The sequence below is a fragment of the Physeter macrocephalus genome, chromosome 21 (assembly GCF_002837175.3).
Source record: "Physeter macrocephalus isolate SW-GA chromosome 21, ASM283717v5, whole genome shotgun sequence".
Classification (NCBI taxonomy): Eukaryota; Metazoa; Chordata; class Mammalia; order Artiodactyla; family Physeteridae; genus Physeter; species Physeter macrocephalus.
The window spans coordinates 43,498,665-43,514,830 of NC_041234.1; positions in this window are offsets into that span (position 1 = coordinate 43,498,665).

Consider the following 16,166-nt stretch of genomic DNA (forward strand, 5'->3'; position numbering starts at 1 on the left):
ACTCCTTGAGGGGTTGCCATTATCATGGGGAAAAAGGATCTCTGAAATTCTGCAAGGAGAAGCTTTCTTGATTCCATAAGTAGCAAAGCTTGATGCTAGAGCAAGTATTCTTAATATAGGCTCCATAGGTAAATTTAATAGGGGAATGTCCTTGAACCCTTTGAAATCAATGCAAAATTGCGTGTTTATGTGCACTGGTTGAGGGGAGGGGCATTGCATTAATTGGATCAGATGTTCAAAGGGGTCCAATGCTCTTGAGTTGCAGTCAGGGAAATTGAGGCTCTGAGAGAGAAAGGGATGTTCCAAGGTTTCACAGCTTCAAAATTAATTCAAATTGCTCTACTGCTTTTCTATTATTCAGAACATTTCATGTGAGTCAATATATCACATTTGTTTTTCACACCAACTCAATAAGACATACATTATCCTTATTCCCATTTTCCGGAGAAGGCAGCATGCATAGCAGTTAAGAGCAGATTCTTCAGATAGAGTATCCAAGCATGCATCTTTATCTACTCTTTCCTAGCCAGATGACCTCAGGCAAACTACTTAGATTCCTTGTGCCTCCATTGCCTCACTGTAATCTGGGTATAGTAAGAGTACCAATCTCACAAGGTTATTTTATTATTTATTTATTTATTTATTTATTTATTTTGGCTCTGCTAGCTGTTAGTTGCAACATGCAGGATCTTCATAGCAGCATGCAGACTTCTTAGTTGCAGCATGTGGACTCTTAATTGTGGCATGCATGTGGAATCTAGTTCCCAGACCAGGGATCGAACCCACGCCCCCTGTATTGGGAACACAGAGTCTTATCCATTGGACCAGGAGGGAAGTCCCTCACAAGGTTATTATAAGGAATAAGTAAAGTAATATATGAAAAGTACTTGTAATACTAACCAGTCTGTAGTATGAGCTATGTATATGTTTAATATTATTAAGAAAAAAGGAGATCAGAGTGAGAAAATAATTTTCATATATACAGTTCTACAGAAAGGTAGTAAACAAGGTAAGAACGAAGACCTGAACTATGTCTCTTGATACTCTATTTCATGCTTTCTATTGTACCCATCTCCAATTTGTTTCTCTCTGTGTTCTCAGGAGGGATGACAACAAGTACTGTCCAACCTGGGATCTAAAGGTCCTGAGATGGCCAGTAGGAATTCTAATTCAAATGATCCTTCTATCCCAGGCCTCAGTAGACATATAAGTTTGCACGTACATTGGGGAGAGGGTACATAGATCTATTAGACATTTAAAAGGCCCTTGTCCTACTTATAATAAACATACAAAGAAAGAAAACAACTAAGTAATACTTCCACTTTTAACCTAAAAACTTTAATTTTCTTATGGGTCTCTAAATTGCCTTGTATTGTTTTTACAGAAAGGATTAATTCTACATCCACTCATTTACCCACCCAACATCACACAATGGAGTTTTGTCTATGTTTGTGAAAATTTTAAAGTCTTACTTCTCAGAAAATATGCAAGGACCTCCTTCCATGTCCATAGTTAAATCTTTCTTGTGAAGACTTCACAGTTGAGAGGCAAACACACTATAGTTAAAGGCCTTTTCTCTGACTCTCTTCTTCTCTCCCATCTATGTTTATCAAAGGACCATAGGAAAAAATCGGTGGATTATGGGAACAATCAGCTGCTTTCAAACACTTCCCAGATTTAAAAAATAGAATATGTTTGAGTTTCATGGTTTTCAAAGGTAAATTGAGTCCCCCTCCTAAGTACACCATCCTTGGGTTCTTTTACTTTTACATATGATTGAGCTTTGCTTTATCAAAGACTCTTGCATATATTCTCCCTGAGCCTCATCAATTTACAGAGCTAGAAGAGCCTTTTCTTTGGCCCTTTTCCTAGTGGTGAATTTTCTGAGTGGACTGCATCCACAACCTGAGTTTTGGTCCTAAATCTGCCACTGTGTTGTCATGTGACCTTGACTGGGTCACTGCCTTTCTCTGGGCTCAGATTCCTCATCTGCACAGTAGTGTGGAATTGAACTTAGTTACAGATTGTGATTCCTTGGAGACCTGGGAGTTAGGGCCAACCAAAGGTCTTGGCATCCAAATGAACACCAAACTCTCTGCAGACTAAATAACAAAATTTGTCTTGAACATAAGATACTACTGGTTTTTAAGTATGGTAGATGCTTTTGTAATTAATATAATTAAGCATTAAAATGAACAACATAATTTAAGCTAACATTTGGCCATGTATGTTCTCATTTGAGCGATATTAAAATTACAATAGTAGTCATATGGGGATCCGAGATGTCACCGGATAATAAAATAAGGTCTTCTTACTCTTAAAAGTGATCTCTTTCCATTTTGTTTTTCTTATTCTACTCAATCTGCATTGGGGAAGTCATTTCTACTCAAATTCTTAGTGCCAGGCCGCAAACAAAAACGATAATAACAATAATAAAGGTTTATGTTATTTGAATTTTTACCAGTGTCAGTATCTTTCACGGTGTTTTATAAAATTATCTCATCTAATCCTCACTTCAAACTTCTGATGACTAATTTTTTCCCCTTTTATAATTGAGAAAACAGGCTCAGAGATGCTAATTTTCCCAAAATCACCTCTCAAATAAGCCATGAAAAGGAGTTGGGCTAGTTAGTTAACCATCCAGATTCTGCACTGACATCTCTCATGTTCCCCCTTTGTCCAATAATTGTTTGTAACATTTTGCCTTGGTTGGACTATACGTCACATAGGAAAAGCACCATTGTGTATTCTTGTGTGAAGAAGTTGCATTGTTTTCTATCATCTCTTTTTTTTAAGAAGAAGGTAGGGCAAATTATCCTGAATAAAGTCAGAGTTATAAAGCAGTTCCTGGATGAAAGCAGCCAAGATATGCCCACCCTCCTCCCACCCTCACCTCGCCTCCTTCCTGGCAAGTTTCTACCTTCTTCCTAGAGCCATTGCCTACTCCAAGCCCTCAGGGTGTTTGTTACCCAGGAGTTGTCAGAGCCCATTAGAATTGCCCTGGTGCTAACACTGCATTAAAAACATGCAAGAAATTATTGATTTACACCAGCAAAAGGAGAGTACATCCAGGAGGCCAGCTCAATAGTCTTCAGCAGAGTATAATTATATTTCCAACTTGATATCTGGAGTGGCCTCCTAGGACAGTCAACTGTCCATAGCGTACATTGTGAGACTGTCTTAGCTGGCCAAAACAAGCTCCGACAAAGGGTGAAGCAGCTTAGGCAGCAGTCTAAGTAATGGGCAATAAGGCCTAAGTCTTTTACCATCCCTTAGTTCATTTCAAGGATAGCCAGGGGACAGTCAGTAGGGATTAGTCAGAATAGTAGAATGAGCCCTGGTGACCTCAGTTAGTAGCCTTGGGCAATTCCCTTCCCCTCTCTGGGTCCATTTCTCTATCTGTCCAAATGAAGGAGTTGGGCTAAATTGGCTCCAACACTGGCTGTTTTACTTACCTCTACACAGACTATATATATCTATATCTTTCTTGAAACTAAATCCTTCTGGTAGTCCCTTCTTTATTGCTCAGCCTTTGCTCTGTAAAAAGAGAAAATAATAAGAACAAAATGATGAGACACTTAGAATTTAATATCTTATTAAATCTTCATATCAATATTGTGAATGAGATAGATCCCATATTTCTGTTGAGAAAACCATGACTCACAGAATTGAACTGACTTACCCAGAGTCTCACAGCTAATAAAAAAGTATGGTTGAGATTTGAACTCCAAGCTCAGTCATCTGTTTTTCAACCATTTTTTTCTATCATTCTCTAGGTCAGGATTTCTCAAAGTGTATTCTGCAGAATAAATTTCTAGTGGATGTTAAGAGTTGTAATATGGGGGCAGGGGGAATCTAGGAAACCCTGAGGAAGTCAATATAAAACAGTTTTATTTACTGCATAACTTCTCAGTCTTTATGTTCTGAGTTAATATGCATTGGAATCCGGTAAGAGAACTATTGAATATGCAGTGGTTTGGTCCCATGAAATACTTTTTGTTTATAGGAATATGTCTCAGGGCTAGTACTCCTCAGAATACACTTTGGGAATGTTGCTCCCAGACTCCTAGCATTCAGATCATCCCCAGGCCCTGTTCTCAGAGAGTTCATGGAAAAACAAGTGTCCCTTTTTTTCATCTCACTTTCATCTGCTAGGATAAACACCCCCAGGAGGGTAGTTGCTTAGGGTATCCTCATATAATTCTGCAGGTTATGCTCTATATGAGGGCAACTGGCCAAAGGAGGCAAGTGGGTTTGAAATTCAGTGAAAGCTTCATTCAGCTGTGTGTCTTGCACTTGGCAGATGTTTTTTCTCACTGGTTTACCCCAAAGGGGCATGTTTTTATAGGATATACTAGCCACCATTTGTACTAACAGATACTCTGCTGCTGCTTAGGTTCTCAGCACCTATTATTATCTCCCTGTGTGATCTTGAGCAAGTCACTTTCTTTTTCCATGCCTCAGTTTTTGTATATGCAAAATATGGATAATAAGAACTATTTCTTTCTCCACTCTTGAAGAAATGTCAGTAGGTTAAGAGAACTTTGTTCTCTTTGTTAACCTATGCTTTGTTATAGATGTGTGTGTGTGTGTGTGTGTGTGTGTGTGTGTGTGTGTGTGTGTGTATGATTGTTCAGCTATTGAAATAAAACCCACTAACACAGTATGGACACAAACTTACAATAGGGTTTTGAGCATGACCCCATAAATATGAAGTCTCTGGATTGGAAGGGGTCTTAATGATCAAGCCACTCACTTAATGATCCTGGCCACTCCTCCTGAGTGGCAGGTCCTTTGCCAAAGTTTGGGTATTAAAGTTTGAGAGGAAATTTGAGCAGGACTTTGAAGGATGAATAAGTGTTTATGGAGTGAAGGACATTATGAAAAGAGAGAAGAGAATGAACAAAGTTAAGGGAGAATGGAAGTCCTGAGAGATGAATAGAGGTGGGGAGAAGATAGAAAGGTGGATTAAGTTGAAGAATTTCTATGCTGTGTGTGGAGCCTTGATGATTTTAAGCAGCAAACTGATGATCATCAGAGCTGTGCTTTACAAAGCTGGCTCTGGGGACTATGTAGGAGATGGATTTGGTATGGGAGGTATGAGGAGAAGTCCTTAGGCAATAAAAGGCTCCCGGGGATAGGCTGGTTGTATCTAAACCAAGCTTAATCAGAAAAATATTTAAGGAGGCAGACCTGATGACAGAAAAGAATCAAGGCTAACTCACAAGTTTCTTGATACATAGACAACATGAAAGTTTCACAGACAGACAATGGGCAAAGAGTATGTTGAATGTAGAATAATAACGATGACTATAATAGGCAGAATAATGGCCTAATAAAGATGTCTATGAATGTATCCCTGTAACCTCTGAGTATATTACATTACATGATGAAGGGGAGTTAAGGTTGCAGATGGAATTAAGGTGGTTAATCAGCTGACTGTAAAATAGAATTACATTGGGCCCAAGGTAATGACAAAGGTCCTTAAAAGTGGAAGAGACAACCATAACAAAAAACCAAACAACCCAATTAAGAAATGGGCAAATGACTTGCATAAATATTTCTTCAACTAAGACACACAGCTGGACAATAAGCACCTGAAAAGATGCTCATCATCATTAGCCATCAAAGACATACAAATGAAGATAACAAGTAAATACCACTGCACACACATTAGGATGGTTATTATCAAAAAAAAAAAGAGAAAATAACACATGTTGCAGAGTATGTGGCTAAATTGGAACCCTTGTGCCTTACTGATGGGAATATAAAATAGTGTAGTCTCTGTGGAAAACAGTATAACAGTACATATAAAAATTTAAACGTAGAATTACCATATGACCCAGAAGTTACACTTCTGTTTATACACCTCAAAGAATTGAAATCAGAGACTGGAACAGATATTTTTACACCTATGTTTGTAGTAGCATTATTCACAATAGCCAAAAGGTAGAAAAAACCAAAATGTCCATCAATAGATTAATGAAAAACAAAATGTGCTAATAATATAATAAATGTGGTATACATAATACAATGGAATACTATTGATTGAAATTATAACACATACTACAACATAGATGAACACTGAAGACATTATGCTGAGATAAGACAGACACAAAAAGACAAATACCCTTTATGAGGTACCTAGAATAGTCATATTCATAGCAACAGAAAGTAGAATAGAGATTACCAGGTACTGGTGGGAAGCGAAAATATGGAGTAATTGTTTAATTGGTGCAGAGTTTCTGTTTGGGAAGATAAAAATATTTGGAGGGAATTCCCTTGCTGTCCAGTGGTTAGGACTCGGCACTTTCACTGCCATGGGCTTGGGTTTGATCCCTGGTCGGGGAACTAAGATCCCACAAGCCGCAGGGCACAGCTGAAAAAAAATGTTTGGAGGTGAATTGTGATGATGGTTGTACAACAATGTATATGTACTTAATGCCACTGAACTGTGCACTTAAAAAATATTAAAAAGGTAATTTTTTTTTTTTTTTTTTTTTTGCGGTACGCCGGCCTCTCACTGTTGTGGCCTCTCCCGTTGCGGAGCACAGGCTCCGGACGCACAGGCTCAGCAGCCATGGCTCATGGGCCCAGCCGCTCTGCGGCATGTGGGATCTTCCCGGACTGGGGCATGAACCCGTGTCCCCTGCATCGGCAGGCGGACTCTCAACCACTGCGCCACCAGGGAAGCCCTAAAATGGTAAATTTTATATTAAGTATATTTTACTACAATAAAAGAGAAAAAAGTGGAAAAGCGTTGCAGAAGAGGTCAGAGTGATGACATGTAAGACTCTACCCACTGTTCCTGGCTTCGTAGATGAAAGAGGGGGCTGCAAGCCAAGGAATGGAGGCAGCTTCCAGTACCTGGAAAAGACAAGGAAACTGATTCTCCTCTAGAACTTCCAGAGAGGAATGCAACTTGCCAACACCTTGATTTTATCCAGTAAGACCTGCGTCAGACTTCTGAACTGAATGATAATACATTTTCATTAATTTAAACTGTCAGGGAGGCAGTTATTGTGCAACCTTCTGCCCCTCTAGAGTTGCCCGATCAGTGCCCTGGTCCTGGAACATTCCCTTGTATGGAAGCCTGATGCTGATCTGTCTCTTGGCCCCCAATGCTTTTTCCTTATTACAATAAAACTTTTCCCTGTTCTAATCATGCAGTGAACTTCCTTGCATTGCTTATGTGTGTGCATCATATGGTACCTGACCAGTCTCATCCGTATTTCTGCCTCTGGCAGGAAAGGAACAGGGTCTTCACTTGCAGCATGAGATGGGTGCATGCAGTCCATCACCATGACAGCTATCGGGTGAGACCTGCTGGCGATGGGAGACCACTGAACACTACAGAAACTGATCTTGCCATGTCTCTTCTCCTTTTTGTGAGGAAAGTGTTCTAACCAGTCCCCTTGTACGATGGGTCCTGTTTGGTATCTCCAAAGCTGTAGAATATGCAGTGGATTAAGGTCTGTGAACTCCTATTTCTGGTGTTGGCATTGTTATGATAGTGGCCTTTGTACATGCAGTGAGAATCCTAATGAGGTGTTGGTAGCTAGATCGTCCTTCTTGACATAAACCACTAAATTTCTGGGAATTTGTTACAGCAGCAATAGGAAACTAATAATATGACAATGATAATAATGATAGTAATTAACAGTTATTGAATGCTTACTAAGCCAAATACAATTTTAACTTTAAATGAGGGATAATAATTATGACAGTAATAAAAATATTAATTTTTATTGAGTCCTTGATAGGTGCCATGCATTATTCTAAGAATTTCACATGGTCTATTCCATGTAATTCATACCATAAGCCAATGAAATTGTTGTTATTATTATTGTAATTTTGTATATAAGGAAACTGAATCAGAAAGATATTAAATAACTTGTTCAAGATCATAAACTAGATCTCACAAACTAGTAAGAGACAGAGATAAGATTAGAGCCCAAACAGTCTTGCTTTAGAACTTATATTTTTAAGCTAAAGATTTTAATTTTGAATATACTGGGCTCCTCATCTATTACAGGGTATAAGAGTTTTCTTTTTCTTTTTCCATGAGGAAACACCAAGCTGGGCCTCTGACTTCCTTGACCTGTCCTACCTGCCAACCTACCTGCACAGCCCCTAGAGAGTTCTCATTCAGAAGTCTGTAGTCCTTCCTCATAGAGAAAATGTCCAGGGGAAATCAGCATAAGGCAGAAAGAAGCAAAAATGGATTCAGGGCAATCAGTTAAATGTTCAGTCCCAGTAGAAACCCAACTGGAAAGAAGAGGCCAAGGAGGTGGGATATGAGAGAGAGTGTAAGGGGGCTTAGGAAGATAGGATCTAAAATGGAAGCAAAAGTCCCAGGAAACCAAGCAAGTTCAAGTTGGCAGCCTGGGGAAAAGTCTGATAGGTTGAGTTGGTTGGGACATCAGTCAATCTCTCTGGTCCTGCAGGTATGGCAAGCCTGAAGCTATAACCCCAAGGTGATCTGGGATTTTTCAGGCCTCTTTCCACCAGAAGCTGTCAGACAGGGGATCTTTTCCTCTACACCCAGATATGAGTTGCCAGAATGTGGAGGGAGGGGACAGAAGGAGGGAGTAAAGGACAGGAAGCAGGAAGTATATAGTGTCTTTATCCAACAGTAACTCATGTGCCCTCTTCTATTCATATCTTTTCCCCTAGTGTGGTATCAGGCACATAGTGGATGCTCCATTAGGAAAAACTATTATTACTATTATTAACATTAATATGGCATGTATGATAAGACAGTTACTGTGCTAAGTGTTCTGTTTGATATGCATCGCTCATTCACAAAAATTATTATCCTTGTTTTACTAATGAGGGATGGAAGAACAAGAGGAGAAGTGGTTTGCTCATGCTTACATTTAAGAGGCAGCGCTGGGATTCAAACCCATGCCATTGGGCTCTAACGTCTGTGATCTTTGTTACTCTTCTCAAGACCTTCTGATTGGTGGATGGTTATTCTATTGCTGGATGCTGGGGATGACCATGGTGAAGGTGGGGTGGCAGTGCACAAGAAGAACCTTGTAATAGTGAATTGGAAACTTGCTGTGGTCATTCTATTCTTACCACTGGCATGCTGTATGACCCAAGATAAATTGTTTAACCATTCCTATTCAGGTTTAGCCAATTCTATACTGCAGACAGTTCTTTCTATCCTCCTTATGCTAGGTTTAGAAGGAAAAGAAGGGAGATGATTTAAGAGAATAGACGAGATGATGCTGAAAAGAAAGTCACTAGATAAATAATTCAAGACAAGGTTAATCTTGAGATACTTTTGTTTCTTTTATTTTTCCCTCAGGCCTGAACCCACCAGGTGGTCATGACTCCTTGGTGGCAGGAGGCATGGCGGGCCCTGCTTGCTCGGGCCACAGCACCCAGTGGCTGCTCCAGCCCTTGGCCAGGGTCGTGGGGGGTGGGGGTGGGTGAGGGGTGGAGTGGGGCCAGGCGAGAGCAAGGGCGCAGAGAGCACACACAGACAGCTCCCACCCAAGACACAAGCGCGGTCAGAGAAGATGGAAGAAGAGTAAGACATGGAGATCACCTTCCTCCCCACAGATACATCAGAAATACATCTACACATGGACCTGCTCCTATAGAACACTGACTGAATGCTGGCAGAAGACCTCAAAGCTCCAAAAAGGCAAGAAACTCCCCAGGTACCTGGGTAGGGCAAAAGAAAAAAGAAAAAAAACAGAGACAAAAGAATAGGGACGGGACCTGCATCACTGGGAGGGAGCTGTGAAGGAGGAAATGTTTCCACACACTAGGAAACCCCTTTGCAGGCGGAGACTGCGGGTGGCGGAGGGGGGAAGCTTAGGAGCCTCGGAGGAGAGCATAGCAACAGGGGTGTGGAGGGCAAAACAGAGAGATTCCCGCACAGAGGATCGGTGCCAACCAGCACTCACCAGCCTGAGTGGCTTGTCTGCTCACCTGCTGGGGCGGGCAGGGGCTGTGAGCTGAGGCTCAAGATCGCAGGGAGAGGACTGGGGTTAGCGGAGTGAACACAGCCTGAAGGGGTTAGGGCACCACGGCTAGCTGGGAGGGAGTCTGGGAAAAAGTCTGGACCTGCCGAAGAGGCAAGAGACTTTTTCTTCCCTATTTGTTTCCTGGTGTGCGAGGAGAGGGAATTAAGAGCACGGCTTAAAGGAGCTCCAGAGATGGGTGCAAGCCATGGCTTTCAGTGCAGACCCCAGAAATGGGCATGAGACGCTAAGGCTGTTGCCGCCTGTTTGCAAGCACAGGTCAATATCCACATCTCCCCTCCTGGGACCCTGTGCAGACCGTCACTGCCACCGTCCTGTGATCCAGGGACAACTTCCCTGGGAGAATGGACAGTGCGCCTCAGGCTGCTGCAATGTCATGTTGCCCTCTGCGGCCGCAGGCTCAGCCCACATCCATACCCCGCCCTCCTCCTGGCCTTAGTGAGCCAGAGCCACCGAATCAGTTGCTCCCTTAACCCCGTCCTCTCTGAGCAAAGAGCTGACACCTTCAGGCGACCTACACGAAGACGCGGGGCCAAATCCAAAGCTGAACACTGGGAGCTGTGTGAACAAGGAAGAGAAAGGGAAATCCCTCCCAGTAGCCTCAGGAGCAGCAGATTAAATCTACACAATCAACTTGATGTACCCTGCATCTGTGGAATAAATGAAGAGACAATGAGCAATCCTAAATTGAGGAGGTGGATTTTGGGAGTAAGATATAATAGTTTTCCCCCTTTTCCTCTTTTTGTGAGTGGTTGTGTGGATGAAAGGCTCTTGGTGCTCCAGCCAGGAGTCAGTGCAGTGCCTCTGAGGTGGGATAGCCAACTTCAGGACACTGGCCCACAAGAGATCTCCCAGCTCCACGTAATAGCAAACAGCAAATATCTCCCAGAGATCTCCATCTCAACGCCAAGACACAGCTTCACTCAACGACCAGCAAGCTACAGTGCTGGACACCCTATGCCAAACACCTAGCAAGACAGGAACACAACCCCACCCATTAGCAGAGAGGCTGCCTAAAATCATAGTAAGGACACAGACACCCGAAAACACACCACCAGACGTGCACCTGCCCATCAGAAAGACAAGATCCAGGCTCATGCACCAGAGCACAGGCACCAGTTCCCTCCACCAGGAAGCTTACACAACCTACTGAACCAACCTTAGCCACTGGGGACAGACACTAAAAACAACGGGAACTACGAACCTGCAGCCTGCAAAAAGGAGACCCCAAACACAGTAAGATAAGCAAAATGAGAAGACAGAAAAACACACAGCAGATGAAGGAGCAAGATAAAAACCCACCAGAGCTAACAAATGAAGAGGAAATAGGCAGTCTACCTGAAAAAGAATTCAGAATAATGAGAGTAAAGTTGATCACAAATGTTGGAAATAGAAGAGGGAAAATGCAAGAAACATTTAACAAGGACGTAGAAGAACAAAAGGGGAAACAAACAACGAAGAACAACATAATAAATGAAACTAAAAATACTTGAGAAGGAAAAATGGAGCTGGAGGAATCAGGTTCCCTGACTTCAGACTATACTACAAAGCTACAGTAATCAACACAGTATGATACTGGCAAAAAAACAGAAATATAGATCAATGGAACAGGATAGAAAGCCCAGAGATAAACCCACCCACATATGGTCACCTTACCTTTGGAAAGGGAGGCAGGAATATACAGTGGAGAAAAAACAGCCTTTTCAATAGTGGTGCTGGGAAAAGTGGACAGCTATATGTAAAACTATGAAATTAGAACACTCCCTAACACCATACACAAAAATAAACTCAAAATGGGTTAAAGACCTAAATGTAATGCCAGACAGTATCAAACTCTTAGAAGAAAATATAGGTAGAACACTCTATGACATAAAACACAGCAAGATTCTCTTTGACCAAGCTCCTAGAGAAATGGAAATAAAAACAAAAATAAACAAATGGGACCTAATGAAAATTGAAAGCTTTTGCAGAGCAAAGGATAACATAAACAAGACCAAAAGACAACCCTCAGATTGGGAGAAAACAGTTACAAATGAAGCAACTGACAAAGGATTAATCTCCAAAATTTACAAGCAACTCATGCAGCTCAATAACAAAAAAACAGCAACCCAATCCAAAAATGGGCAGAACACCTAAATAGACATTTCTCCAAAGAAGATATACAGACTGCCAATATACACATAAAAGAATGCTCAACATCATTAATCATTAGAGAAATGCAAATGAAAACTACAATGAGATATCATCTCACACCGGTCAGAATGGTCATCATCAAAAAATCTAGAAACAATAAATGCTGGAGAGTGTGTGGAGAAAAGGGAACACTCTTGCACTGTTGGTGGGAATGTAAATTGATATAACCACTATGGAGAACAGTATGGATGTTCGTTAAAAAACTACAGATAGAGCTACCATATGACACAGCAATCCCACTACTGGGCATATACCCTGAGAAAACCATAATTCAAAAAGAGTCATGTACCCAAATGTTCATTGCAGCTCTATTTACAATAGCCAGGACATGGAAGCAACCTAAGTGTCCATCAACAGATGAATGGATAAAGAAGATGTGGCACATATATACAATGGAATATTACTCAGCCATAAAAAGAAATGAAACTGAGTTATTTGTAGTGAGGTGGATGGACTTGGAGTCTGTCATACAGAGTGAAGTAAGTCAAAAGGAGAAAAACAAATACGGTATGCTAACATATATATGTAATCTAAGAAAAAAAAATGTCATGAAGAGATTAGTGGTAGGACGGGAATAAAACACAGACCTACTAGAGCATGGACTTGAGGATATGGAGAGGGGGAAGGGTAAGCTGTGATGAAGTGAGAGAATGGCATGGACATATATACACTACCAAACGTAGGGTGGATAGCTAGTGGGAAGCAGCCGCATGGCACAGGGAGATCAGTGAGGTGGTTTGTGACCACCTAAGGGGGTGGGATAAGGAGGGTGGGAAAGAGGGAGACACAAGAGGGAAGAGATATGAGAACATATGTATATGTATAACTGATTTACTTTATTGTAAAGCAGAAACTAAGACACCATTGTAAAGCAAATATACTCCAATGAAGATGTTAAAAAAATACTATAGAAGGGATCAATAGAAGAATAACTGAGGAAGAAGAATGGATAAGTGACCTGGGGGATAAAATAGTAGAAATAACTACTGCAGAGCAGAGTAAAGAAAAATAAATGAAAGGAACTGAGGACAGTCTCAGAGACCTCTGGGACAACATTAAACGCACCAACATTCTAAATATAGGGGTGCCAGAAGAAGAAGAGAAAAAGAAAGGGACTGATAAAATATTTGAAGAGATTATAGTTGAAAACTTCCCTAATATGGGAAAGGAAATAGTCAATCAAGTCCAGGAAGCACAGAGAGTCCCATGCAGGGTAAATCCAAGGAGAAACATGCCAATACACATATTAATCAAACTATCAAAAATTAAATACAAAGAAAATATATTAAAAGCAGCAAGGGAAAAACAACAAATAACACACAAGGGAATCCCCATAAGGTTAACAGCTGATCTTTCAACAGAAACTCTGCAAGCCAGAAGGGAGTGGCAGGACATATTTAAAGTGATGAAGGGGAAAAACTGACAACCAAGATTATTCTACCCGGCAAGGATCTCGTTCAGATTTTACAAAGAAATTAAAACCTTTAAAGGCAAGAAAAAGCTGAGAGAGTTTAGCACCACCAGATCAGCTTAACAATAAATACTAAACGAAATTCTCTAGGCAAGAAACACAGGAGAAGGAAAAGACCTACAATAACAAACCCAAAACAATTAAGAAAATGGGAATAGGAACATACATATTAATAATTACCTTAGATATAAATGGATTAAATGCTCCCACCAAAAGACACAGACTGGCAGAATGGATACAAAAACAAGACCCATATATATGCTGTCTACAAGAGACCCCCTTGAGACCTAGGGACACATACAGATAGAAAGTGAAGGGATGGAAAAAGATATTCCATGCAAATGGAAATCAGAAGAAAGCTGGAGTAGCAATTCTCATATCAGACAAAATAGACTTTAAAATAAAGACTATTACAAGAGACAAAGAAGGACACTACATAATGATCAAGGGATCGATCCAAGAAGAAGATGTAACAATTGTAAATATTTATGCACCCAACAGAGGAGCACCTCAATACATAAGGCAAATACTAACAGCCCTAAAATGGGAAATTGACAGTAATACAATCATAGTAGGGGACTTTAACACCCCACTTTCATCTATGGAATGATCATCCAAAATGAAAATAAGTAAGGAAACACAATCTTTAAATGATACATTAAACAGGATGGATTTAATTGATATCTATAGGACATTTCATCCAAAACCAAAAGAATACACATTTTTCTCAAGTGCTCATGGAACATTCTCCAGGATAGATCATATCTTGGGTCACAAATCAGGCCTTGGTAAATTAAAGAAAATTGAAATCTTATCAAGTAACTTTTCCGACCGCAGTGCTAGGACACTATATATCAATTACAGGAAAAGATCTGTAAAAAATACAAGCGCATGGAGGCTAAACAATACACTATTTAATAACCAAGTTATCACTAAACAATTCAAAAAGACAATCAAAGAATACCTGGAAACAAATGACAATGGAGACACGAAGACCCAAAACCTATGGGATGCAGCAAATGCAGTTCTAAGAGGGAAGTTCATAGCAATACAAACCTACTTTAAGAAACAGGATGCATCTTGAATAAACAACCTCATCTTGCACCTAAAGAAATTAGAGAAAGAAAAACAAACAAAAAAACCCCAAATTTAGCAAAAGGAAAGAAATCATAAATATCAGATCAGAAATAAATGATAAAGAAGTGAAGGAAACAATAACAAAGATCAATAAAACTAAAAGCTGGTTCTTTGAGAAGATTAACAAGATTGATAAACCATTAGCCAGACTCATCAAGAAAAAAAGGAAGAAGACTCAAATTAATATCATTAGAAATGAAGAAGGAGAAGTAACAACAGACAGTGTAGAAACACAAAGGTTCCTGAGAAATTACTACAAGCAAATCTATGCCAATAAAATGGACAACGTTGAGGAAATGCACAAATTCATAGAAATGCACAACCTGTCGAGACTGAACCAGGAAGAAATAGAAACTATGATCAGACCAATAACAAGCACTGAAATTGAAACTGTGATTTAAAATCTTTCAGAAAACAAAATCCCAGGACCAGATGGCTTCACAGGAGAATTCTATCAAACATTTAGAGAAGAGCTAACACCTATCCTTCTCAAACTCTTCCAAAATATAGCAGAGAGAGGAACACTCCCAAACTCATTCTATGAGGCCACCATCACCCTGATACCAAAACCAGACAAAGATGCCAATATCACTGATGAACATAGATGGAAAAATCCTCAACAAAATACTAGCATAGAGAATGCAACAGCACATTAAAATAATCAGACACCATGATCAAGGGGGTTTATTCCAGGAATGCAAGGAGTCTTCAATATATGCAAATCAATCAACGTGATACACCCTATTAACAAATTGAAGGAGAAAAACCATATGATTATCTCAAGAGATGCAGAGAAACTTTCGAAAAATTCAACACCCATTTATGATAAAAACCCTGAAGAAAGCAGGCATAGAGGGAAATTTCCTCAAAATACTAAAGGCCATATATGACAAACACAAAGCCAACATCATCCTCAATGGTGAAAACTTGACACCATTTCCACTAAGATCAGGAACAAGACAAGGTTGCCCACTCTCACCACTCCTATTCAACATAGTTTTGGAAGTTTTAGCCACAGCAATCAGAAAAGAAAAGGAAATAAACGGAATCCAAATTGGAAAAGAAGAAGTAAATCTGCCACTGTTTGCAGATGACATGATACCCTACATAGAGAATCCTAAAGATGCTACCAGAAAAGTACTAGAGCTAATCAATGACTTTGGTAAAATAGCAGGATACAAAAGTAATGCACAGAAATTTCTGGTATTCCTATACACTAATGATGAAAACCCTGAAAGTGAAATTAAGAAAACACTCCCATTTACCACTGCAACAAAAAGAATAAAATATCTAGGAATAAACCTACCTAAGGAGACAAAACACCTGTATGCAGAAAATTATAAGACACTGATGAAAGAAATTAA